This window comes from Xyrauchen texanus, chromosome 5, assembly GCF_025860055.1.
Source record: "Xyrauchen texanus isolate HMW12.3.18 chromosome 5, RBS_HiC_50CHRs, whole genome shotgun sequence".
NCBI lineage: Eukaryota > Metazoa > Chordata > Actinopteri > Cypriniformes > Catostomidae > Xyrauchen > Xyrauchen texanus.
The window spans coordinates 42,599,533-42,622,553 of NC_068280.1; positions in this window are offsets into that span (position 1 = coordinate 42,599,533).

Sequence of the window (23,021 nt, forward strand, 5' to 3'; positions counted from 1 at the left end):
GCCATCACCAACTACAGGACAACATCAGTTGCCTGTGACAAAGATGCCTCCCTTCCAGATGCGCTGAACGACTTCTACGCTCGGTTTGAAGTGCAGAACGACGTGATGGCGAGGAAGTCCACCCCTCCTCCCAACGACCAGGTGCTCTGTCTTACCACGGCAGATGTGAGGAAAACTCTACGTAGAGTCAACCCACGGAAGGCTGCTGGACCAGACAACATTCCTGGCAGAGTGCTCAGAGGATGTGCAGACCAGCTAGCAGATGTTCTTACCGACATCTTCAACATCTCTCTGAGCAGTGCCGGTGTTCCAACGTGCTTCAAGGCCACCACCATCATCCCCATGCCAAAGAATTCTTCAGTGTCCTGCCTCAACGACTACCGTCCCGTCGCACTTACACCCATCATCATGAAGTGCTTCGAGAGGCTCGTCATGAGGCAGATTAAGACCCAGCTGCCCCCCTCACTAGACCCACTGCAGTTTGCGTATCGTTCAAACCGTTCAACGGACGATGCCATCACCACAACCCTCCATCTGGCCCTCACCCACCTAGACAATAAGGACTCATATGTTCGAATTCTGTTCATAGATTTCAGCTCAGCATTCAACACAATCATTCCCCAGCACCTGATTGGAAAGCTGAACCTGCTGGGCCTGGACACCTCCCTCTGCAACTGGATCCTGGATTTCCTGACTGGGAGACCTCAGTCAGTCCGGATCGGGAACAGCATCTCCACCACCACCACACTGAGCACTGGGGCCCCCCAGGGCTGTGTGCTCAGTCCACTGCTGTTCACTCTGCTGACTCACGACTTTGCAGCAATGCACAGCTCGAATCACATCATCAAGTTCGCCGATGACACGACCGTGGTGGGTCTCATCAGCAAAAACAACGAGTCAGCATACAGAGAGGAGGTGCAGCGGCTGACGAACTGGTGTAGAGCCAACAACCTGTCCCTGAATGTCGACAAAACAAAAGAGATGGTTGTTGACTTTAGGAGAGCACAAGGTGAACACACTCCGCTGAACATCGACGGCTCCTCTGTGGAGATCGTCAAGAGCACCAAATTTCTTGGTGTTCACCTGGCGGAGAACCTCACCTGGTCCCTCAACACCAGCTCTATCACCAAGAAAGCCCAGCAGCGTCTCTACTTTCTTCGAAGGCTGAGGAAAGCACATCTCCCAACCCCCATCCTCACTACATTCTATAGAGGGACTATTGAGAGCATCCTGAGCAGCTGCATCACTGCCTGGTTTGGGACTTGCACCGTTTCGGACCGCAAAGCCCTGCAGAGGATAGTGAGGACAGCTGAGAAGATCATTGGGGTCTCTCTTCCCTCCATCAAAGACATTTACAAAAAACACTGTATCCGCAAAGCAACCAGCATTGTGGACGACCCCACACACACCCCTCACACAAACTCTTTACCCTCCTCCCGTCTGGCAAGAGGTACCGAAGCATTCGGGCCCTCACGGCCAGACTGTGTAACAGCTTCTTCCCCAAGCCATCAGACTTCTCAATACTCAGAGACTGGTTTGACACACACGTGTCCTGAGTTGCACTTTAATAACTGTCACTTTATAACTGTCTGCTACCTCAATAACTGCTATGTGCATAGAACATTATCTCATAGTATGTTATGTTTACATTTTAGAAACTGTCATCTTTTTGCACTACTGAGTACTGGTCGGCGCTGCACTGTCTATTGTCCTGTTCATTGTCAGTAATTTGTTGTACTGTCCTGTACTTTTTGCACATGTTTGCACGTGCACTTTATATAGGTATATATAGGTAGTTTATATAGGTATTTTATTTCGTTGTGTAGTCTCATGTGGTCCTATGTTGGTCCTTTGTTGTTTTTATGTAGCACCATGGTCCTGGAGGAACGTTGTCTCGTTTTGCTGTGTACTGTACTAACTGTATATGGTTGAAACGACAATAAAAACCACTTGACTTGACTTGACTTGAAAACGTCTTGGACCTTACAAAAGATACTTGCGAGGCACAGACGCAGTACCAAGGAGAACAAAGTTCAGATGGAATGCAAAGATAAGTAACTTTGGTACCGCTTTAATTTCTGTTCAAAGTCAGATTACACAGTACAGTTGTAACTTAGTGCTTGTCTAACGTTACTCTATCAGGATAACTTTGCTTCTTGTCATATGAGGCTTCATTTTATATGTAGCATAATGAAGTGTCTACAAATAGCTATATGACTAAAACGTCTCTGTGTTTCTTTTTAAGTGCAGAGAAGCCAAGAAGATGGCACTTCAAGTGCAAATAATGAAGATGGTGATGACAGTTTGCTAAATGTGGTCAGTATGAAGGATGATCATTGGAGGCTGACACTGCAACTAATGGTTATTGTTGATTAATCATTTAAATGTTATAGTAATGACAAATGCCCATCAGTAGAATCAGATCAGCAGCCAGAAAAGGCTTTTACATGTTTTATTATAATGTTATGAAAGAAGAGAAAGCAAATAATTCTTAGTATTTGTGAAGTTATAACCAGCAAATGTTTGGTATTTGTAATGTAATGTAAAGGACTAAAACTATTAATTTATTATCAAAGTTATTATCAGATTTCCTGTTGATCAAAATTGGATTGTTTGACACTCATTAAATAAATATACACCTATTTATAAACAGACATTCCACTTTTGTCCTCAAATTGTCAAATAGACTTTTACCTTTATTCTGCTCATATCACAATTTCCTGCACATAAACTGTCTGTCACCCATTCGTGATTAGTAATTTAATCCAAACATCACCCAGCTCTAATATCTATTAATTGTGGTAAAGAAAAGCCTGTCATTTCTTGAAATGTTCCTTGGCATTTCACCCTTCATGTTTTTTCCCTTGTTAACCTTTAGAACAACAATAAAGATGACCGAGTAAACACAGAAGATGACATGAGTAATGCATCCAACAGTGAAGACGAAGAGGTTGTGGATGAAAACTTTTCCACAACTAGCCTGTTGGGTACTAACATTGAAGAGGTAAATACACAAATATACATCACACAGTTTTTACCTTTGGTTAAATAAATGCCCCTTTTAATTAATTCTTTCAAGTCATCTTTTTCCGTTGTAAATGGTTCAATGCCATGGTGTTAGTAGTTAGTGTAAAAAAGCCCAGTTCCTGAAATGAGTGCATTTGTAGACTATATAAAATAGCTATGGGCTATCTGTTTCCCATAGATAGATAGAAAGATATTTGCTGTGCCTAGATCACCTGGGGAAACCGCGGTGTGTTGCCTAGCGAGCATTTTTTAGGCTTTTTGTCCTTACATGATACTTTATTTTATAGTTGTGTTAGGTGGAGTCAAGGAAGCAGGAAGTAGTGCAAGGCTTTATATTCAATTAAATATAACACCATCTGTAAACATGGAATTCAGTTTCTCCACCAAACACCCACAATTCTGAATCTTTCTTTCAAATTGTATTGTTAATTGTAACCTTTAAGCACATTTTATTTTGTCTACAAAGTCGTTGGGTTAAATTTGTTTTAATGGTAAAGCAATGTGGCATTACAACTGCACTGAGTGGACACATAGGGAGAGTAGACATTAGCCTGTCTAAAGCAGAATTGAACTTGGGTAGCGACTTGGATTGTATAGTTAGCTGGACACAATAAAATTCCACATAATAAAGTAATGTCATTTTTACTTAAGTAATTACTACTGTAATGTATGTCCATTCACTTTCATAGCATATCAAAAAAGTCTCAAAGTATCACTAATTTAGCATATAAATTGACATAATGGACAATGACAGACATAGCAACATGGATTATGCCAAAATAGTAGCCTTGCGCCAACATTCAGCAGAGGTACTAGCAAAATAATTATGATTGCACAAAAAAAGGGAACGGGATTTATTTATATTTGCTAATCTGCTTTGTCTGTGTTTGTCATGTGTCAAAACTGAGAGAGCATTAAAAAGCATTCAAAGTCATTAAATGGATTTTGCGAAAACTAAGGCCTTAAATAGCATTAAAAAGCATTAAATGTTATTCCTACAGGCATTAAAAATATTAGATAGTTTTGAAAAAAATATTACCAATTTATTTTGAATATAGACTTCACAATTAATAACTTTGATTTGCACTCACAAAATACGTACATTGGTGTGATAAACATGTGGATCCAGTTTGCCAATTGCCTCTGGCCGGTGCAAAATTTACGCAACGCCGGATATTTGGACAGCGGCAGGCTGGGACCTGGAGGAGTTAGAACAGAGAACGTAAAGTTGCAAAGAAATGGGTAAACGCAAATTCCAGCAAAAGTGGCTAGAAGACAAAGAATTTAGAGCCGTTAAATCTCATATGCAGTCTGACCACATATCGGCTGTATAAGGCAGACAGCAATTAATTATCTCAAGTTACTTCGCCGTGACCGACAAAGTAACATCAACTGCTGCTGTAGTGACCACCGCTTCCTGCGGAGCCACTACAGAAGGAAAATCGATCGAACTTTGACCAGCGGTTGGTTCGAATGCGACGCTGCAGGCAGACGTTTAAGACACCACAGCGTGCAGCACCACTCATACGTATTAAATGAAGGTGTTTCTGAGTTGTTCCAGGGAATGTTTCCTGATTCGCAAATAGCCAAATCTTTCACCTGTGGAAAGGACAAAACCAGCTTCATTTTAAAATGTGGACTTGCCCCATACTTCAAAATAAACTGATTTCTGCGATTAACAATGCAGGACAATTGTGAACTACTGGCTTCTGTAGCCTCAGCCAGGACTATATACAGGATCTACCTTGATGTAGAGAGGAGCAAGAGAGAGGCTGCCATGCATGGACTTAAGAGAAAAGATTTGGAAGATGAGCTGGAAGAACTGGAAAAGAAAATTAAAGGGAGGTGTTGATGGAGATGTGCGCCAGCCTTCAGAATGATGTTGATCAAAAAGCTGAGCAGGCCAAAAACAAATCTAACACACTCATGGCTCAAATGATTACAAAATCTAATACTCTGAGGAGATACAAGGACAAATTAAATGAATTGAAAAATGTTGAGTCAGAGTTGGAACTAAAAGTGAGCGAACTAAGGCACATGGATTAATTCTATTATTTACACAAAGTTAAAACTGTGTAATTTCTATAGCACTTGAATTTTGCATACATGAATTTCCAGCCTTAAAAAGTTCAGAGTTTTTCCTTCACTGTCAAGACTGATAGAATTTGTGGTTATAGTTGAAGGAGGTTACGTTTATTCGATGGCGGTACAATTTACTCAAACGGAAACATAATGGCTTTTTTATTCAGTCATGGACTGATTTTTCAGTATGCTTATAGCATTCAATATCTAGTTGATTGGTACTATGTTAAATTAAATTTGACATATCTGCAAATACATTTTGATATTTTAAGCTGTCTCCTGAGCCATTTTTGATTCAGTTCAGAGTGATACAGTTTATTTAAATTATGTAGATTGTCTCAAATATCCAAGATTATCATCATTGCATCATTGTCAGATTGAATGGTTACAATTGGGACATGGGCTTTTTAAAAATGTATCGTTTGTATATGTATATATATGTGTGTGTGTGTGTGTGTGTATGTATATACATATATATACACACACACACACACACACTATATATACACACACACACATATATGTATATACATACACACACACACATACAAATATATACACACACACATATATATGTATGTGTGTGTATTTATGTGTGTGTGTGTGTGTGTGTATACGTGGTTAGTCATGGGTCATGTATGGCATTACAAATTTTAAAAATGGCATTAAAAAAGGCATTAAAAAGCATTAAATTAGATTTGATGATACTTGCAGAAACCCTGAGTTCATTAAATAAATTAAATAAAACAGTAAAAGTGTGTGTTTTTGTGTGTTAAAAATAAATAAATACAAAAATTTAAAATAAATGTAAAAAATAAAAATAATGTAAATAAAACAGTAAAAGTGTGTGTTTGTGTGTGTAAAAAAATAAAAATAAATATATAAAACAGCAAGCGTGTGTGTGTGTGTGTGTTAAAAAATACAAATAAAATATAAAAAATGTAAATAAAATAAATAAAACCGTAAACATGTGGGTGTGGGTGTGTGTGTGCCATAGGTCAGTAGTATTAAGAAGTAATTTTATGTTTAGGATCAAAAAAGAAACAACAAAATATTAATAGACAAAACAAAATCAGTATCAAATGTGAAATTTTAAAAAACGAATAAACCCATGAAGTATTTATGGTTCATGGGTTCCTTTTTCCAAGGAACAATTACTAAAATAACAAACAATGAAAATAATAATTTTAAAATTTTAAAAGTACAATTATTTAATATATTTATCAGTGTAGTCTGAGTTTCCACTGGTTGTCCTCAGTTCGTGGCATGAGGAGATCTATTTTGCTGCAATGATTTGGAATTTCTCATTGGGAGTTTCTGTGTGTCTGATATAAATTTGAATTCGAGGTATATTTGGGAAATGTTTGCGAAGGGTTTTTCTCTTAAGGTTTTATATTTAGGGCATGAGGTTAGAAAGTGCAGCTCTGTCTTTACCTGTCTCTGTCACACTGGGAGCAGCGTCTCTCCTCTTCTGGTAGCCAGCTCTGTCTGTGGGCCAGCGACCCTTTTCTATGGCCAGGCTGTGTTCACTCAGTCTTTATGTTTTCAACATTTTTCTTAGTTAAGGACATTTTATTGTGCTCAGGTCATTTGCCAGTGTGAATTCTCTTTTTAGAGTCAGATAACATTGTAATTTACTTTGAGTTTTGGTCGTTTCTTTCCAGTATTCAATATATTTTTCTTTTTGCTTGTTGATAATTTGGTTTGGTCTGCTTGAGTTGATTTTGCTGTCCTGAGGCTGTTGGAGACCTGTTACTGTAGAGAACCTCAGGACCAAATGGCTGAGGGGACTCTTCTCTGGTTTCAGCACCTGGTATGTTAGGGCTGTGTGATGGTATGTCTGGGGGTTAACTGATTTTAAGTGATTGTAAAATTGTATTCATCTTTTCTGTATTTTTAGTAAGAGGGGGTATTGGCCGAGCTCTGCTCTGCACAGATTATTTGGTGTTTTTCTCTGCAACTGCAGGATGCTCTTACAGAACTCGGTGTGAAAAGATTCTATGATTGTTTTGTCCCATTTGTCAAATTCGTTATTTAGTTTTGGTCCCCAAATTTTGCTGCCATATAGAATTATTGGTTCTAGTACAAATTGGAAAATTTTAAGCCAGATTTCAATTGGAATATAGATTTTAATGTTTCTTTTTATTGCATAGAAAGCTCTCCTTGCTTTGTCCCTCAGATCTTTCACAGCCATGTTGAGGTTTCCTGTGTATGTAATGTTGAGGCCAAGGTAAGTGTAGTTTTTTTGAATGTTGTAATTTAGTGGTGTCTAAATAGAAATTGTGTGTGATAACCTAATTTCTGTATTGTTTCTGAAAGATCATTATCTTAGTCTTTGCTGTGTTTACTGTCAGGGCCCAGGTCTGACAGAATCTCTGCAGGAGATTAAGGTGATGCTGCAAACCTTCTTTAGTAGGTGAAAGCAACACCAAGTCATCTGCATACAGCAGATCTTTGTGAGGCCAGGTGCCGTGGAACGCTCTAATTGGTTTGCTAATTCATTGATATATACCTGTAGATTGAAGAGAATTGGACTGAGATTGCATCCCTGCCTCACTCCCCGGCCCTGGGAGAAGAAGGCTGTTTGTTTGTTTCCAATCTTTATAGCACATTTGCTTTTTGTATACATGTTCTTAATCAAATCATATGTTTTTCCCCCAATGCCACTTTCAAGTAGCCTATAGAAAAGGCCCTCGTGCCAGATGGAATCAAAGGCTTTTTTGAAGAAGTCAACAAAACAGACATATACCTTTCTTTTCTTAATGTTTAATTCTTGATAATTTAAAGTCTGGAGGGTAAATATATGGTCTGTTGTGTGGCAATTTGGCAAGAAACCAATATGGCATTTATGCAAAATATTGTGGTCATCAAGAATGTTGACAAGCCGTTTATTAATGATGTTGCAGAATATTTTTCCCAGGTTACTGGATACACATATTCCTCTGTAGTTATTTGGATCATATTTATCTCCCGATTTATGAATTGGGTTTGTTAAACCTTTGTTCCAGATGTCTGGAAAAGTTCCAGTTGTTAAAATAGTATTGAATAGTCTTAGAATAGCCAATTTGACCTTATGGTCTGAGTATCTATCTATCTCTCTCTCTCTCTCTCTCTCTCTCTCTCTCTCGGGCAGTGAAGATACAGCAGATACTGGTGACAAGCCCTTGTATCCTGGTGCACATCTTTCAAAAAGAGAAAGTGTTTTGATGCTGATGTCATATTTGTTGCAGCATAATTTAAAAGGTGAGGCACTTACTGGAAATGTTTAACAATGTTTCCAGGTCTGATCCCATCTTCACATTACATTTTCCACATAGAATTTGGAAGTTCATCTAAATTTGAAGTTCACTTTTATTGTGAAATCTGTTTAAAATACTTGGGCATTAGCACAGACTGTCCCTCTCAATGTGACTCTTGCTACACACAGTATTTGATGCCAATGCAAACCTAAAGAATGGCTTCTATTTTCTTGTGTTGCCCCTGTATGCACAGATTAAGCAACTTCTGCAAGAACATGGTGTCAGTCTTAATGAAAAAACTAGAACCTTTGGGGTTCTCTCTGACATACAGTCTGGTGAAGAGTATCAAAATGTATGTGACAGTGGCATTCTTGGAAAAGATGACTTGACGCTAATTTGGAATTGTGATGGTGCACCAGTGTTTAAAAGTTCTAAATGCAGCATTTGGCCAATTCAGTGTCAGGTAATTGAACTGGGACCAGAAGTGAGGAAAAAGCACATTTTGATGTCAGCATTATGGTTTGGGCCAAGTAAACCATCCATGTTAGCATTACTAACACCATTTTTTAAAGAAGCCTCATTATTAGAGACTGAAGGTATTGAATGGCAAGACGTACAGGGAAACTATCATGTATCTAAAGTGTTTGTGCTGGTTTGTTGCTCTGATTCAATGGCTCGCACATTGCTTAGAAACACAAAGCAGTTTAATGGCTTTTACGGTTGTGACTTTTGCTATCACAAAGGTGGTAAATCCTATCCATGCGATCGACCTGAACCCCCACTTCGAAATGAGAGAGATCATTTCAGTCATGCAATGTCAACTTCAGTAAATGAGCCAGTGTTTGGAGTCAAAGGGCCATCTCCTTTAATGAAGCTTAGTCACTTCCAAATGATCAATGGTTTCATTCTTGAATATCAACACAATGTTTGCCTTGGAGTCACTCGGCAATTGACTATGTTGTGGTTTGATACAACGAACAGTGAAGCCCCCTGATACATTGGCAAACAAAGTGAAGAGGTTGATTTGTGACTTGTAAAAATAAAACCTCCTGTTGAGATAGGACACCAAGGTCAGTGAGTGAAATGAAGTTATGTAAAGCTTCAGAGTGGTGAGCATTTCTCCTCTTCTATACTCTGCCTGTACTGAAAGGCATACTCCCTGGCAGATTTTGGAATCATTTGTTCCTATTGGTGTTTGGCATATATACATTACTGCAGGATAAGATCAAGACTAGAAGCATCCTGATGTCAGAATTGGCTCTTAAAAAATGTGTCATTGAATTTCAAAGACTATACGGGAAATACCACATGACTTTCAACATACACTTGCTCACACATATCACACAAAGTGTGAAACACTAGGGTCCATTATGGGCAACATCAACCTTTGCTTTTGAATTCAATATGGGCACTCTATTGAAGTATTTTCATGGAACACAGTATGTCCCTTCACAAATAGCTAGAAAAATTATATTGTGGAGAGAATTACCAGAAAAGACAAAGCATACTATCAAAAGTGCAAAGGTTCAATCATTTGTTGACAAACTTTATTTTAACCCTCAGAGCCCGACGGCATCGTCCACGACATCACACGGCACCTCCGATAAATATTTATATAATTTGCTGAAAGTTTTATCGATTTTCTTACCGTTTTTTCCAGCAGAAAGCTAACGAGCTAGCCATCACGGGGGTGTCTTTGTAGCCTTTACAGAAGGTTTTCTATCCAGCCCGGAACTTGTGCCTCTTTTCGGAGTTTTTCAGCAATAAATCCAAACACTTACATCCAAGATTTATCCACTTGATGTCCATAATTTATCAATTCTCCATCATTTTTGCCGCTAGCTCGATGATAGCTGCCATTTTGGATATCACATGATGCTTTGCGTGAGGTTGTTGACCAATGACAGGCTGATCCGTCTTCCACGTTGGTGTGCGTCATTACGCATGAACCAAGCTCTGATATTGTGGAGAGAGAAATGCACGGCAACACAGTTCAGAGAAGGGTAAGAACTCAGGATGGAGGCTGGAACACCAAATCCATTCCATGCCCAACCCCTGTCACTGAATACAACAAGAATATGGGAGGTGTTGATCTTTCTGATCAACTCATCCAATACTACTCAGTTCACCATAAAACTATGAGATGGTACAGGACATTGTTTTTCCATTTTTTGGACATTGCTGTGACCAACAGTTACTTACTTCACAAGGAAGTTTGTGCAGAGAAGCAGCAACAGCCCATGACCCACAAGGCTTTTCTGGAGGAGCTGACAGCCCAACTCTGTGGTGTTACAGTTGCTGTTCCCCCACCCAGCAACAAAGTGACCATGTACCTGTGCCAACATCAGACCAAACTGAAACCAGCAAGAAGGCCTCCTATGGTAGAAGGCAATGTGTGAACTGCAAGCAGACAAGGCAGGTCAAACAGGCCACCCCTGGAAATGCAAAGCCTGTGATGTGGCCCTCTGTGTGATTGCTGATAGGAACTGTTTTGAGGCTTGGCACCAGTGAATGAGGCAAAAACGCCTGGACTTTTTTGGAAAAATGTAAATAGTTTTGGTTCTGTAGAAGTTACAATGTTTATTCCTGTGCTGCAGGACTCCAAAGACATGAACAAACTGTTTTCCAGAGGAAATTTGCTTAGCTTTTATTTATTTGTGTGTGATTTCAATAAATATTTGAGTGATTCAATTTCCGTTTTATTTTTTCATTTGTCTTTATGGTCCCATAACTTATTTTACATTCAGGTGACATCAATGCAACACAAATATGCTGAAAGTCCAATTTGTCTTGAAAAAAAAGAGGTGTGTCAATTGTCTGTGCACAACAGGGTTGATGTTTTACAAGCTTTTTTAGTAAATAAAACCAGACGGAAAATGAATTGTAAAAATGCCCTTAGGTCTTAAAGGGTTAATAAGCGAAGAACAGAAAAATGTGAAATACTAAATGAAAGTGTCATGGGTTTTGGGCATCCCCCTTTGCAAGAAAATATCACAGCTTCATCTAGGCTTGCCATTACTAAGTTATGTGGAAATCTAAGTAACTGCTTCTGGTCCTGCAACTGTTTTTTGGTTGATGGAGTTCTGTATCACAGTCATAAGTATGACAGACTAAAGAAGAGATACAACAGTGCTGTATGCTTGAAAGATGGAAGATTGTGTTTAATTAATGACTTGGTCATTTTTAAACAGAAGTGTACACATCAAAGCCCTGCATCTTGTGCATGTATCAAACATTGCTGTATATTAGTAATCCAGCAGGCCTTAATGTAAAGATTACACAAATAAATGTACAGAGTACTTTCATACATGAGGTAAGGAAGACTGGAAACTTAAATGCCATCTGACCAGATGTGATAACGATGAAATGTATTAAATGTACATTACACCTTTGCCAAATCCATATGAATGGGACTAAAAGAGTCATGAGTCATATTCAGTGTTGTAGCCAATGATTTATGTAGGCCTAGCACATAAAGAGACCTGCTACGTGATGTTTTGTGATGATGATATTTTAAAAGACTAAATATATACTGTATGTATATAATGAACTGGTAATGGCTCATGGCTCCTTTCACACCATGAAAGAATTGTCATTAAAATCAGCCAAATATTTAAATGTTTCTGTTTGGGTTAATAACAAGTGCTCTGTCACAGGTAAAATGATGGATCCAAAAGCAGTGATGACAGGTATAACAGTCCTTTAATGAAGATATAACAAACAAAGGCAGTCTCTCGTTAATGCACAGAGAACTGGATAGAGTAACTTAAAGAAAAGAGCGGACTCCTGTCACGATGAAAAAACAGATCAGGACTCCCTTGGAGCAGACTTGATGAACAGGGGTCGCAGTCTCAGTCAGGGAGAGAGAACCGAACAGGTTCACATGCAGCAGCAACAGCAGGGCATGGAAAAAACTTCGAAGCAAGACTGATCCAGAAAAACAGGACAAAACAGGGTAAGCATCAAACTGTAAAGACATGAAGGTCGCAGAACCTGTAACGTGTAACATGCAACAATAATCCGACAAAGAATCTACCAGAACAAACACCAGATAAAGGGTGCAAACTCAGGGAAAAGTAGAAACAGGTGTCAAAGCAAATCAGCGCGAGCGCTAATTGTGATGACTAACAGGTGCGGGTAGAGAGAGGGCCTGCAGAACGAAGCAGAAGAGAGAAAGAGTGTGCGTGTGGGTGTGCGTCTGCGTGCGCGTGCATGCGCGCGTGCTTGCGAGTGCGTGCGAGGGTGAAAAGGGAAGAAAAACCTGACTCATGACATGCGCACAGATTATTTTGGCGATCATGCACTAGTTACTCTAAACTATTCCACCCCAAAGCTGACCCGTTACCATAAACTTGAGCATGCAAGTTTAAAAGATGGTGTGTAATACATGCTGGCGTATTACCTTAAAAAAGCCAATGTGTGTGAAAAGTATTTAATAGGCTACTCTACCACAAGATTAAGCACAACTACAAGCCAAGTACACTTAAACTTTCAGTAGAAGGAAAGAATACTTTTCTTTAGTATATCTTGACTAAAAGGTTAAGTACAAGTATATGCCAAATATACACCCACCTAAAGGATTATTAGGAACACCTGTTCAATTTCTCATTAATGCAATTATCTAATCAACCAATCACATGGCAGTTGCTTCAATGCATTTAGGGGTGTGGTCCTAGTCAAGACAATCTCCTGAACTCCAAACTGAATGTCAGAATGGGAAAGAAAGGTGATTTAGGCAATTTTGAGCGTGGCATGGTTGTTGGTGCCAGACGGGCCGGTCTGAGTATTTCACAATCTGCTCAGTTACTGGGATTTTCACGCACAACCATTTCTAGGGTTTACAAAGAATGGTGTGAAAAGGGAAAAACATCCAGTAGGCAGCAGTCCTGTGGGCGAAAATGCCTTGTTGATGCTAGAGGTCAGAGGAGAATGGGCCGACTGATTCAAGCTGATAGAAGAGCAACTTTGCCTGAAATAACCACTCGTTACAACCGAGGTATGCAGCAAAGCATTTGTGAAGCCACAACACGCACAACCTTGAGGCGGATGGGCTACAACAGCAGAAGACCCCACCGGGTACCACTCATCTCCACTACAAATAGGAAAAAGAGGCTACAATTTGCAAGAGCTCACCAAAATTGAACAGTTGAAGACTGGAAAAATGTTGCCTGGTCTGATGAGTCTCGATTTCTGTTGAGACATTCAGATGGTAGAGTCAAAATTTGGTGTAAACAGAATGAGAACATGGATCCATCATGCCTTGTTACCACTGTGCAGGCTGGTGGTGGTGGTGTAATGGTGTGGGGGATGTTTTCTTGGCACACTTTAGGCCCCTTAGTGCCAATTGGGCATCGTTTAAATGCCACGGCCTACCTGAGCATTGTTTCTGACCATGTCCATCCCTTTATGGCCACCATGTACCCATCCTCTGATGGCTACTTCCAGCAGGATAATGCACCATGTCACAAAGCTCGAATCATTTCAAATTGGTTTCTTGAACATGAGTTCACTGTACTAAAATGGCCCCCACAGTCACCAGATCTCAACCCAATAGAGCATCTTTGGGATGTGGTGGAACGGGAGCTTCGTGCCCTGGATGTGCATCCCACAAATCTCCATCAACTGCAAGATGCTATCCTATCAATATGGGCCAACATTTCTAAAGAATGCTTTCAGCACCTTGTTGAATCAATGCCATGTAGAATTAAGGCAGTTCTGAAGGCGAAAGGGGGTCAAACACAGTATTAGTATGGTGTTCCTAATAATCCTTTAGGTGAGTGTATATAAGTTAGAGATTTTAACTTGATCATACAATAATAAAGGCATATTTCTATTTATTTATATTGCAAATGTGTCTCATTGAAACTGAAAATTTTCTTTGGGGACATCGTAAAGGAGTGTATGTGCCAAAGAAAATGGTCATTAAAATGATAAGTTATTTTTACATATATTATTTTGTGTTAATGTAATAAAAAAAGACCTCAATCTATAATAAAAGCCTTTCATAATAAACCTTTTATTTTATTTTAAGTAAAATATTAAGAGTTATTTCCTGGGGACGGAAAAGTCACCAATAGCCAGGAATGATCCAGCTGCATTCAGTCATTTTTTTCCTCATTAAAAAAAAGTGTAAAAAATAGTAATTGTGTTATACCGTGAAACCATGATATTTTCTGAGACGTTTATCATACTGTGAAAATCTCATACCATTGCAACCCTAGTAGGAGCCATTTTAATTTGTCTACAAAATAGATTTCAAGCATTTAAGCACAAGTATCTAGATAAAATGCCTTAATAAGATAATGAAAACAATAAATTCAGTCAACTGTGCCACGACTTTTGACCTGACAAATCCAATGACCAGAGGCGTTTCCAGCATTGAAGTACATCCGGGGCTTAGCCCAGACCATTTTATGCAAACACAGAGTTTTTTTTTTTTTTTTTACAGTAACACTTTACTTTCAGTCAAAGTACATCTTATTTGTGTGAGACTTCCTTAGAACATAATATGAACTGTTGTGTATTGGTATAATACATTTTAAGTCAACAAAACAACTGTCCAAGAGAGTTCAGTCAATCTCTTTTCACCTGCTCCTGTCGCTCTCCCTTCTCATCAAGTGTTGCTGTCTTTTTCTCTCTCCTTACACCAGAAAGCTACCAGAGAGACAAAAGGTGTTTTGTCCTATTACATTCAGTCTTCTCATCAAGCTTTCTGTGCAGAAGGTAGATGAGCTTGATGCTGCGCTCTGTTCTTAGCCATCAAGTTCTGGATGATGAAGGATTGCAAACTTTAATTTGTGAAGTTGAAGCAATTTTAAATGATCGACCCATTACAAAGCGTTCTGAGGACCCAATGGACCTGGAAGCACTCACCCCAAACCACCTTCTTCTGTTGAAAACCAAGCCAAGACTACCTCCTAGACTCTTCGTAAAAGAGGACTTATACCTAAGGCGCAGATGGAGACAAGTGCAATACATGGCAGATCTCTTCTGGAAAAGGTGGACAGAGGAGTACTTCCCTTTAATCCAAGAACGACAGCGGTGGTCAAAGGTGAAAAGGAACTTTGCTCCAGTTGACATAGTTGTGGTGGTTGACTCGACTGTACCACGAGGCTCCTGGTTAATGGGCAGAATACTGGAGACAAAATCAGATGCACAAGGCATTGTGCGTACTGTTCGACTTCAGATAAAAAACAATATATTGGAAAGACCAATAAAAAAAGATATGTCTGATTAAAGAGACTGAGATTTAGCAAGGACTGGTGGTAAAGACCAGATCCCAACAGGTGCCATGTTCTGGAACCTCTGGCCCTAAAAATTACTATTTTGAAAAAGAATACAGAAGAATCACTAAAGAAGATTAATTGCCAAAATATAGGGGGGGGGGGTAATGTGTAATGTATGTAGCTCCTTTCATATACTTCACTCCTACCTGTGTATGATGGCAAAGATACGGACATTGGAAATTTCAAGCTAGAGGTAAAGCAAGGACCAATTGCCATTACAATTAGTAATGTACTAGTGTTGTCAAAAATACCTGTACCCTGGTACCCACGCAGAGGCGGGAACTTTCGAACGCTCACAACAAGCAAAAGATTGCGGCAAGCAAAGCTGCTGTGGAGTCTCAACTGAATCATGTTGAAATGAAAAGTGGGAAAAAGCCAGGTAATTTGAGGCTGATGAAAAGGGAAACATCATAGATCAGCAAAAACCTATTTGTAAACGCTGCTTTCACAATTTTCTGACGAAAGGAGGAAACGCAGACACCCGGATTTATTCAAGCAAATAAAGCAGGCGAGTTTAAAAGCATATTATCATTTGCATTAGGTCTGAAACGTTTAGTCGACATTATCGACATCGTCGAAAATACAAAATTGATGAGAAAAATGTTCGTTGTCGAATAGCCGTTTGATCTCATTTAACGTAACATGAAATCACATTAAACTGTAACGATACCGCGTGAGAGCAGCAATTCACACCTAATGGAGGAAGAATTACACAGATCTGTCCAGATGCACTCTAAACTTTCACAGTTTATTTTATGTAGATCCCAAAGTATTAGGGAATGATTAAAAAAAAAAAAACACACATTCAGAAGCATGTACCGTTGTTGAATAAACGGAGGCGGAGCTCTTTAAAGGAAACATCCCGGCGTAACATCTTAAATGCAGTAAAATTGCTTTATTAAAGTTGAAATAATACAGAAGCAGCTCATGTTAATAACTATAAACTCAGAAACGGGCATTTCTCTGTGTGGTCGGTGCCTCTTCTATGAGTTGCGCGAATGTCCCGATCTAAGGGGGACTGAGAGGCTGAGAGAGACTCATAATATATGTCATTGTGCATTTCTTATCATGAAGAAAATTGGCAATATGCAGCTTTATTAATAAGAGTGCACTTTGCACATTAGTTTGGAAATTGTTTTTTAATCATTCTATTGTATGCTTGTTTATTTAGGCTTTTTTTTGTACTTGGTAAAAACTTAAAAGTTGAAGCAAATCTTATATAAGTGTTCAAAAATACTTTAAGCATACATTGTTCAGTTATAATTCAAAAATAATATATTTAAATTAAAGTGATGCTCAATGGCATATTTTTGTTCTTAGTTCTGCTGCTAAGGTTTTGTAGACTTTGTTAATAAAAGAGTGTTGTTTAGTAACCTGTTTTTGCTTTGGTACCGAAAATGGTATCGAGTACCGTGAAATTTCACAGGTATTGGTACCGACTACTGAAATTTTGGTACTGTGACAACACTAATGTACACACACATACACACTCTCACTCTCTCTCTCTCACACACACACACACACAACATACACTATTCACCTCATGCTGTCTATCTGGTGTCCTTCTCATTACTTGTTATATTTCACTCTCTCATCACTTGCTGTTGTCTCTCTCATCAATTAATGTAGTCTCTCTCTAGTACTATTCTCTACTAACTCATCCTCTCTCCTCCCTTAATCATCTGTGAAGCAAAAGAACAGATACAGCATAAAACTTATTGCAAATCAGCTCCAAACATCTAATTCATCAAATGCTACATATTTCAAATAGAAGACAAATACCATTGAAGAAAATGTATTGGGAAGAGCAGATCAGTGGAATTGCCTTAAGATCTATCATGATTCTTGAATTTTCATGTACATTACCATAAAGTCATCAAAAAAGAGTTATATTATAGTGAGTAAAGTGAGGTAAAAAATGTTATTTAATATAAATAATTTATATTTTTTGACATATATAGTCAAAATGATGTATAAGATCCTAAGTTAAAGCAATACATGAATGACTTTAGTCTAAGTTAATTGACACACCATGGCATCGAACTGTATATAATTCTCAATGTTCATCTGTCAAAATCCTTTCATTAGGATCGTTAGGATCATTGGGATAAACAATGTTTCACTTTTAACTTTCTCTAAAGTAAAGTGACTGATTAATTGTTACCAGTTTCCATGCCTGATTCTGGCACAGTTGCTGCTGCTGCTGGCTCCTCAGTCTGTAGCTCATCTTTGCTACCCTCTACAAACCATTTAATCAAATCAAAGTGTATATTTACTACAAACTAATATCACAAAACAAGTCACACATATATTTTATGTTAATGCTTATTGGTTATCCTTAGAGAAAACAACACCTGATAAACAAGGAAAGTATTCAGTGCAGTGGGATAAAACTAGTGTTTCTGGCTACCTACAGCATGAACAATAGCAAGGTTATGTAGCCTACACTTTTCTAGAAATGGGCACACTTATCTCGAAATATGTAGCAGTTGTTTATCTTCAAATGCGATGATAAGCATGCTGGTCCAAGAGCTAACAGTAGGCTATGTAATAACTAGCCTACTGTGGGTGAAAGCCAGCCAGATGATGATCTTCAGACTTTAAGGACCAAAATAAAATTGAATTCTTAGCCACCGACTACTTTCGGCTTTTCCCCAAAGCCTCGTTTGCTTCATTTTTGCTGTCTTTCCTGCTAACTGCTGTTAACTCGCCACTAAGTAACGTTAGTTGATGTCAACGACTGTGCAAGCTCCTCCTCTACCTGCTGCATATTCAACAGAGAGGAAGAAACGGAGTCGCCCATAGGCTACCGACAGCAAAGTAACTTATTCTATACAGGCTAGATTCTTTTTAAGACCCATGTCTATTTTTACAGGCTGTATGCAGTATGTGCAAAGCCAAAACACAATGAAATAAGGCAACTTATGATTTCGGGGGTTTACATAGGCTATTGTCCGGTTTCATATTTATTTTATTTTTTTATTTAATTTTTTTTCCGGTTTCATATTTGTCAGTCAACTTTTCAAAAAACTTGGCAAAATCGGCTGACGCCGTGTCAGCCAATGACTACAGTCAATGGTTCTACAATAAAATGGTGGTAACTTGTTATACAAATGAACAGAGCAATTCTGAAAGCTTCTATCACGTTTTGAATAATATCTCATATTCATTTGAGTTTGATATGATTTCAATGTGGAAACAATAATTATAGTGACTGTGTATTTTGTCAGAAAATATAGTTGGTCACTATTGTAAATGAAGAAAATAGCTCAAAACCTCGCACCTCGAAACTTATGGTTGATCTAATCCTAATAAGGAGTGGTGGTGGTGTAGTGGGCTAAAGCAAAGGTTGCTGGTTCGTTACTCACAGCCACCACCATTGTGTCCTTGAGCAAGGCACTTAACCCCAGGTTACTCAGGGGGGATTGTCCCTGTAATAAATGCATTATAAGTCGCTTTGGATAAAAGCGTCTACCAAATGCATAAATGTAATTTGACTGCATTTTTTTAGTCAGGATTTTTAGTTTGAAGTTAGAGTGATACAATGAACCAAGCAGTGACGTGCGGTGATGTCTTAAAGAGGCTAGGCACTGAGTTATGAAAGCCAGATTACCTGATTTATTGTTTAAGCTAATAATACGTAATAACAGTGAACGTTACACACAAGCGCGGCATATCAAGAAATGTACAAATCAGGATGTATATCGTGTACTCACACTCTCTCTCTCTCTCTCTCTCTCTCTCACGCACACACACACACACACACACACACACACACACACACACACACACACACACTTGCGTAAACAGTGAACGTTATGCATTTATCAGATCCTTCAAAACCTCTCGGTTGTCCTTTACCTTTTCATTGTGGTAGGTTATATTCAGCTTCCTTTGCTCGTCAAGTGCAAGGTCGATCCGAGATTTTCCAAAGGTTTTCAGTGTAATTTGACACTGGATGTGAGCTGACGACTTTTCATGCTTGGTTAAAGCTGCGGGCAGGTTGTTCAAATCACAATATCCCGCTGAAGTCCAAACAGTCTGACTGGTTGAAAAAAGCAGGCAGGGATAGCAGTACAGCCGCTGATTGTTAGCGCAGCCACATAGCCAATCTTTTCTTACATACCAATCAGTTTGAAATGATCGGATAATTTTTGGGCCCCATCTAAGGCTGGCGTAGACCTCCCTCTTGCAATTAACTCCTATTTGGAATTAAAATCGAGCTTGGAAAAATTTCTTAATTCCGTGATTACGGCTGGTGCTGTCATTTTGAATTTTGCGGGGATTAGGCATGTACGCTAGCTGTGGTGTAATGACGTTAGCTACGCAAATGTCCAGGAATATCTCGATTTTAATTGGTCCATGTCTGATACGTAACGGAGATGATTACGGGCATAACATATTTACGTCAAAAGGCACAGCAGATTTGTGCTTTCTGCCGTACATGTTAAAGAATACAGGATCGAATACAGGATGGGTTTTCCGCTTGTCGTCTGCAATGAATGGACCGTAAAAGCACTGCTTATTCTACCATTTGTTTTTAGTTGATTATGCGTAACTGCTACATTTGTCATCATAACGTCTAAACAATTGGAATAACACACATATTGCATGTATAAATCACAAGAATAAAAAGTAAAAATCCAAATACAAGTTTATTATTTAATAAACATTTTATTTTTGAATTTTGGCAGGGTAGGCAGTGCCTAGTTTGCCTACCCAGACCGCACGTCAGTGGAACCAAGAGAATCACTGTGAATGAAATGTTGTGTTGACTCCTTTTCTTCTCTGGATATTTGGCACGAGATCAACATCGCCATCTACTGGTTATGTTGTGGAAAACATTGAGATTGAGCGCATTTACGTTAAAAACGTGCATAATAATCATTTATCGTCTACAATGAACAGAATTTGCCATCTTTACACGGCTTAAATTACGCAAACATTAAAATACATGCAAAGAGCCAAAGTAGCCTATAAAAAAAACGAAACAAAGAGAGAAAAGGGTGATATTTTTTTTATTTATCTTTCCATATAACACTTTATTATACAGGCTCTGATATCCTGTTTGCTTTTACATTTTTATTAATCACTAGTGTAGCCTATGGTTAAAAAAAAAAGTATGGATACAGACCTTTTCATTTTATAAATGTGTAACTTCATCATTCATTGTGTAAATATTATTAATAGGCTAATACTATTTTCTTTCTATCCCAAAGCCATTGCAAAATACTATTCTGTTTATTTAATCAAAAATAACTACTAACTGACACACGGTGAAGCGCCATTGACCAAAGTGTAAAATTAAAGCATTAATCGGAAAAATGTGTTAATTCTTCAGGATCTGATTTAATAGGCAATGGAAGTGACGAGAGGACGCTTATAGCAGCAGATGCATTCGCGAATGCAACTCGCATTATGACGTCATAATGATTTAGAACTCGTTGACGCATTATGCCAATAAAAGCAGTAGAGAGTGAATCGACTCTTCAGTCTGTATTTTTGCAGTGATGGATTTGTATCGCTCTTCAGACAGTATGAATAAAACTTTCAAGTCAACATTTCATGGGGCAATGGCCCCAATCAAAGAGAGTCTAACCCCGCTGGATTTCGAAAGAAATTCCATGCTTCCACCTATTACAGCTCCGGTAAGAGTTAGACTATATATATAAACAAAATATGTATCACATAACATAATTGTTTATAAATATACATAAATAATATTTTTTGTAGAAGATAGATAGATAGATAGATAGATAGATAGATAGATAGATAGATAGATAGATTATATATAAATATGTCATATAATGGTCATGGATAAGCTGTAAATATCTAAATATTTCATTGGCAAGAAATTGCTCTGTCAGAAAAAAAATCATAAATCACAAACAACTGGAAAAGTCACAAAAATGTCATTTTCATTGGGTTTTCTTATTTTCTGGGTCAAAAGGTGAGGGAAATCTGTAATATGTTGACAGTGCAAGTTTAACTCTCTGCTATGCCATTGTCTGCTTAGGTGTCAGCTCTCGTCTCACACCAAGCACCTCTCCATGGAAAATGCACTTTTATGACACTCGATTCAAAGCCACAGCTTCAATTACCAGCAACATGGGAAGTGATTGACCCATACTTGATTCTGCCCGACAAGTAAGCTCAATTGCAATGTATAGAACAGCATAACTATAATTGTAATTTTAAGCATAAACCAATTTTCTTTTCTTTCAGATACCGCAAAAGTGTTAAGAAGACCCTAAAAGAAAAACGCATTAGCAAATCACAACTGTGCAATGTGATACAGGAAACTGTTGAGTGCTTAAAAACGGTTTCCATGGATGTGGTCCTTCCAGCTTTTTCCATCTGCATGGAAGAGGAAAAAAGTCTGTTTGAGAAAGCTCAGGTACTTCAAAAGAGAGCTGAAGAGTGGAAGTTCAACAGTGACATCAATCTTAACATTGATCCTATTGACAATCATGGAATCTCAGATGTGAGCTCTGCTGAAAAGGCACGCATTATCGGGAAGAAAATTTTTGCCTGTATGATGCAGTTCTTGCAGAGCAAATATGTGCCAATGATGCCACGAGGACGCTCAATGGAAGTACTTGGGCTATCGGGCAACTTTAGAGCATCAGAGCAGTGCTTCAATCAGGAGTTAATCATCAGGTTTACTAAAGACCTGGTGAACTGTGTTTACAGTGAACTCCTAGCTAACAACATGGGCAAGGCACTACATGAAGATGACTTGTTCTCTGAGCTTTTGATGTTTGAAGGGCCCACTCAAATGTTTGTACGCCGGGAATTCTACCTGGACGTGCTTCATCACGTTTCTCAGTGTGCAGCAAAGAACAACCTGAAAATATTCCTGAAATTGGATGGCTTCAGCACCTTGGAATTGACCTGGGACTCTACTAGCTCCACAACCATCACAAAAGCTGAGAAGACTACACTGAATGCCCTCAGCAAATTAGTGAACAGCACAGTGATGGATATCATCAATGAAGTCACTGAAAATCCTCTACGGACTGCAGAGATAGTCAGACAAGGTACATGTACTATTGTTTTCATCCACTTGCTGTCATTGTGTATAATTTCTAAAGTATATTTGTAATCAAATTGAATTGTTTACCAATTCATGTTGTTGTTTTAGGGAAGAAAGCAGGTATGCAATCCAATGATGTCACTTCCAGATGCTTTGAGGACCTGGATGAGGCAGAACTGTTGGGAAAAAGAACTCCCAAACCTGATGTGATGCCTGAGAATGATATGCTCAGTCTAAGTGCTGGAAGGAAGGATGAAGCTGAAGAAAAAGAGGAAGAGATAGACCTTGAGGAATTGCTTGGAAAGGATGAATCTCCAGCTCCCACTGAGAGAAGCAGTCATCATACCCAAG